Raw genomic sequence first — 6,253 nt, 5'->3', positions numbered from 1 at the left:
AGGTAACTGGATCAAGGCTCTGACCTAATCAATGGATTAACCCTTTGGTGGAATCATAAATGGATGGCATTATTGGGAAAGTGGTGGAAACTAGAGGTGGAGCCTAGCTGGAGTAAGTGGGCTGCTGGGGAATGCTCTTGGAGGGTACCCCTCTCTGTCAACTCTGTCTCTGTCTCTCTCTCCCTCTCTCTGTCACTCTGCTTCCCAGCCACTAGGGTCCATGTCCTTCCACCATAATGCTCTGCCTCACCACAGGCCCCAATAGAACTCACCAGCTGTGGACTGAAAACATGATTTTCTCAAGTATTTTGTCACAATGAGACACAAATGTGAATTCCCAGGCCTAAAAGGCAACAGAATATGCCTCCAAATTTTTCAGAAAACCTTTTCTAACCTAGATCTCTATATTTACCTATATCTCTGGCAAGGACTCAAACCTACACCCATACACATTCCTCTTCAGGAAACTACAGAAAATGTGCTATGCCAAAATTTGAAAGTAAACCAACAAAGAGGAAGACTGGAAACCCAGAAAACAGGAGACCTAACAAAGAAGGGCAGTGAAGGATAATGTCCAGGGTGAAGGAAGATGTCAAAAGACACCATGGATGATAGAAGCATTGGTGATATAGAGCAGAAGATTCTGACTTGAGCAAGATGAATTTGATGACAGAATACCTAAAGGAATCAACAGTCTGGAAATTTAGATAGATCCTGAGGGCTCTGACTAATCAAAAGGTACATAGAAAATTAAGCAAGGATGAAAGGAGAGCCCGGTGGTAGAATATATATAGAGAGCCTTGTATATATATACAAGGCTCTAGGTTTGACCCTAAGAACCACAAAAACATGAAAGGGAGGGAGAGAGGAAAGGAGGGAGGAAGGGAAAAGAAGAGGAAAAAGAAGACTAATAAAAAAATAAATAAGAACCTCAAAGAATAAAAGTTGTATGGGAAAGGAAAAGTACCACAGTTTGCCACCTAATAATAGAATGAAGGAAAAATATATCTAGAGTAAAGGGATGACAGAGGAGAGTGGAAATGGAAAATGCAAAGTAAAATCCTCGTCATACTGGCTACAATGGAATCACAGGGATTAAATTGACTCTGACTGAAACACAAAAACAGATAAAATGTACATGTTTTCATAATGGACAGTTACCCCACCAAGGAGAGTTTACTAGCTATGGCACAGGGAAGAGAAGCCAGGAGATCCAGGACAGTCAAATGAGATTAAAAACCCAGGAGAGGTTTTCTTTTTCTCTTCTTCCTTCCCCTCTGTCTCCAGGTGCCTCTACCTTGTTCAGGCCCTCGGTTTGCACCCCTCCCCCCACAATAAACTCTTTTCTACCTGAAAAAATACAAAATAAAAAAACAGGAGATTCAAGTGGTTAGAATTTACAGAACAGAGCATGGAGGGAAGGAGCAGACTTCTGTCTCTACCCCCCCCCCCCACTATAAGACCAGTGGAACAGATACTACATAAACATGAAGAACCAATGCCAAGGAAAAGCACTGTTCTTACAGCCAAATGGAAAAAGTAGGCACTGGGTAGAATACACAAAAAGGTCTTCTTGCCTCAGCAATGAGAAATTATTAACCTTAGACCAAGTATGCTCTGATCTCACCTGAAACATCTTAAAAACATGACCCAAAATAGTCTTCCAAGTCAAAACAAATGTATTTATATGAATTCAAAAATATGAAGCAATCATGAAGACAAAATTCACATTGTCTGGCATCCAATCAAAATTACCAGACAGGCAAAATAGCAGGAAACTGACTCACAACAACAAGGAGATGAAGTAATCAATCAAAACTAGCCCAGAATTAACTAGATGTCTAAGTTAGTGGACATGAGCTGGGAGTATAGCTCAGTGGTAGAGTTACTTGCTTTCCATGTGCCAGGCCCTGGGTGGTTTTTTTTTTGGGGGGGGGGGTCCAGTGGTGGGGCCTGAACTTAGGGGCCTGGGGCGCTGTCCCTCAGCTCTTCAGCTCAAGGCTAGCGCTCTATCACTTGAGCCACAGCGCCACTTCCAGCTTTTTTCTTTTTGCTTATGTGGTGCTGAGGAATCGAACTCAGGGCCTCATGCATGCAAGACAAGCGCTCTACCACTGAGCCACCTTCCCAGCCCCTGGGACCTAGGTTTGATTAAAAGTTATTATAATTATATTCTTTATGTTCAAAAAGTTGAGAAGGAACCAGCACTGGTAGCTCATGCTTATAATACTACCTACTCAAGAGGCTGAGTTCTAAAGATCACAGTTCAAAGCCAGCCTACAGGAAAGTTGGTGAGACCCTTACCTCCAGTTAATTACCAGAAAACCAGAAGTGGAGCTTGTGACTCAAAGTTGTAGAGTGCTAGCTTTGAGCAAAAGAGCTCAGGGATAGCACCCAGGCCCTGAATTCAAACCCCATGACTGGAAAAAAAAAATTGAGAAGGAAATATTTAAAGACTCAAAGCAAACTTAAAGTAAAAATGTCTGTTTTTGTTTTTGTTTTTTTTAGAAATACAATGACCAGAATTAAGTAAAATCAGAGCAGAAAATAAGTGCATAAGAAAAACTAGGTACAACTTAGGGTACTATAATCAAAACAATCCCAAACAAAGCAGGGGTGAAGATATTGAAGCATGAACCAAGTGCCTATGAACCTTGGAGTGATTTCTTATAAACAACACAGGAAGTTTCTTAGAAGAGGACAGAGTTGGAAGGAGTATTGGAAGAAATGATACCTGAGTTCGGGGCCCAGAACAGGCAAAAAAGGTTGGGGGTGAGGGGTGGGAGGTGTAGCTCAGTACCCTATACATTAAACCACACACTTAAAATTGGTTAAAATGGCTGAGCACCGTGGCTCATGACTGTAATTCCAGCTACTCAACAGTTAGAGATCGAGAGGATTGCAGTTTGAGATCAGCTCCTGCAAAAGCAAAAAAGGCTGACATGGCCTTCACATGTCACCCCAGCTTTGTAAGAAACGTAAGTAGAAAGGATCACAGTCAAGGCCCACCCAGGAAAAAAAGCATGAGACTCTATCTGAAAAATAACTAAAGAAAAAAGGGCTAGAAATGTGACTTATACAACAGAACATTTGTCTAGCAGTTGCAAGACACCTTGAGTTCAAATCCCAATACCACCAAAAAAAAACAGCTAAAATGGCAAATTTTAAGTCATTACATATATTTTATCACAGAGTAGCTTTTAAAGATAAAATGCATTTAAAAACAATACAAATCAGCATCAAGTAAGTAATATTTATGGATTTGTCTGACAGAAAATGCAAAAGCTTATTCACTGAAAAGAACAAAGCAATACTGAGAGAAATTCAAACCTAAGTAAATACAGAAACATGTTCATGGGGCAGAAGCTTAATGATGCCGTCAGTTCTATCAAGACTGATCACAATTCCAATCCAAATACCAGCAAGCTTATTTGCAGAAATATACAAATGAATTTTAAAAAGCATATGGAAGTACAAATAACCTAGAACAGCTAAGAAAAACAAAGCTATCTTACTCTGATTTCACAAACCCTATGGGTTTTACTATAAACCCAGAGGAATGAAGATAGTGATTTGGGGATACAAACCGATCAATAAAATGAAAAAATCTAGAATTGGGTCCATACATAGAAAATTAATTTTTATTGTTATTATATGTACAGAGAGGTTATAGTTATATGTCAGATAAAGAGTACATTTCTTTTTTGGAACAATGTTGCCCCTTCCCTCACTCTCTCCCAGCTAGAAAACTGATTTTTGACAGATTTAAAAGCAATTCAATAGAGACAAGCCTTTTCAACAAATCATTCTAGGACCATTAACAGCTCCATGTGAAGACACACAATGTAGACTCATACCCTGCACACATACAAAAGCTATCCCCAAATGAATCTGACATTTAAATGCAAAATCTAAAACTATAAAACTGCTATAAGAAAACAGAAAAACACTCTAAGCTTGGACTAGGCAAAGACTTTTCAGACAGAACACTGAAAACACAATCCATAAAAACAAATTAATAAGCTGGAGAACAATACTTTTAAAACTGTCCTCAAATACACCAGAAAGGTAAGTATGTAGATCAATTGTAGAGAATTTTACTAGCATGTGCAAGCCCCAGGTTCGACCCCTAACACAAGTAAATAAATAGGAAGTAGAGCACTCGCCTTATGTTGAAGAGCTGAAGGACAGCTCCCAAGTCCAGAGTTCAAGCCCCACCACTGAAAATAATAATAATAAATAGCCACTATTTATTTATTTAGACAGAGAGCATGAAAAACTAGGGCCAGGTACCAGTGGCTCATACCTATAATCCTAGCTATTCAGGAGGCTGGGTTCTGAGGATTGCAGTTGGAAGCCAGCCTGGGCAGGAAAAGTCCCTGAGACTCTTATCTCCAATAAACTACTCAGAAAAGGCTGGAAGTGGTGTTGTGGCTCAAGTATAGAGCACTATCTTTGAGAAAAAGCTCAGGACAACACCTAGGCCCAGAGTTCAAGCCCTAGGACTAGCAAAAAAGAAAATAAATTAGGAAGGCGGAGATGGAGAGGACTACAGTTCAAAGCTAGCCAGGACAAAAAGTAGACAAGATCCCATCTCAACAAAAAGCAAGTCAGATTAGAGGATGCCTGCCTATGGTTCCTGTGAAACAGAAGGTTGAGGCTAGAGGCCAGCTGTGGGCAAAAAAGAGACCTCATCTGAAAAATAACCAAAAGCCAAAAGGATTGAAAACACAGCCCAGATGGCAGAGTGCCTGCCAAGCAAGGGGGAGACCTGGAGCTCAAAACACAGTATCACCAAAACGGAGGAGGAGAGAAGGAGAGGAGGAAGATGGAGCGAGAGTATTAAAATGCATGTCACAGAATGGGACAAATGATTTAACAATCCTATATTGATAAAGAACATCTATTCAACATGTAAAGACCTCATGAAGCCAACAGAAAAATCCCCACACAATTAGAAATGGGCAAACAACATGAATAAATATATCATCAAAGATGCACAGATGGCAAATAAGCACATGAAAAGATGCTCAACAACGTTAGTTGTTACAACAACATCATTAAGGGAATGCAAATTAAAACTATACTCAGATGCCACCACAGACATACTAGAATAGCTAAAATTTTAGAGACTACCTACACAGAGTGTTAGTAGGTACATAAAATTGTCCTACTTCTTTGAAAAATAGTCTGGCAGTTTTCTTTTTCTTCTTCCTTTCTTGTTTTTCTTTTTCTTAACTTACTATATTATACAGGTTGGCTTCCAGCTCTTTGGCTTGAGCTGAGCAATCATGTCTCAGCCTCCTAAGCAGCTAGATTATAAGGCAAGTGCCACCATATTTGGCTTTTTTTTTTCCTTTCTCTTTTTTCTCTTTCTTTGTTTCTTTTTTCTTTCTCTTTCTTGTTTTTTGACAGTACTAAGTGTAAGGTCCATTCCTGGATGGTGAACACACCTCGCCCAGTATCTGCGTTACCTAGGCAGCTGGGACACCTGGAAGAGGTCACATCCACATCCGCTGAGGTCACATCTTAACCTGATGTGGCCACACCTTTCTCCCACCTGATCCCACTTCCCTTTACCTGGACACACCCTTCCTTGCCCCCTGCCCTATATATGGCCTAACCGGGGGCCAGACGCTCTTTTTTTTTTTTTGCCAGCCACGTGGAGTGCCAACCTTGCCTGGTCCCAGCAGGTCTACTGAATAAACCTACCCCTTACTGAATACCACGTGCGTGGTGCAGTTCTTACTCGGCTACCTCTTTTAAAAACCTAACACTAAGGTTTGAACTCAGATCCTTGTGCCTGCCAGGCAGGAGATATATCACTTGACCCATACCTCCCAGATTGATCTGTTTTTCATTATTTTCAAACAGGGCCTGTTTTCTTACCTTGGATAGCTTGGGCTACAATTTATTTATGCTTCTTGCCTTTCCTGGGGGCAGCTATCTCATCTAGCTTCCCTCCAAGGAGACAAAGTCTCCAACTCCAGGCTGCCCTGGAATGGCAATCCTCCCAATTCTCAGCCTCCACATAGCTTGGAGTGACAGTACACACCACTGTAGCCAGCTATAGGTTCAGGGGTCTCACAAGCTCTTCTTCCATGGCTAATCTGTGATCTTCCTGTTCCCAGACTCTAGGTAGCAGGTGTATGCCACACAAGTACCCTAGCTCTTTGTATTTTTTAAGTTTTTAAATTAAATTTATATTTGCTTGGCTCAAAAAAAGCATAAAAGCCGGGCGCCAGTAGCTCAC

This window comes from Dipodomys ordii, unplaced genomic scaffold (assembly GCF_000151885.1).
Source record: "Dipodomys ordii isolate 6190 unplaced genomic scaffold, Dord_2.0 Scaffold45, whole genome shotgun sequence".
Lineage (NCBI taxonomy): Eukaryota > Metazoa > Chordata > Mammalia > Rodentia > Heteromyidae > Dipodomys > Dipodomys ordii.
The sequence above is the reverse complement of the archived record's forward strand: the minus strand, read 5'-3'. Positions refer to the sequence as shown.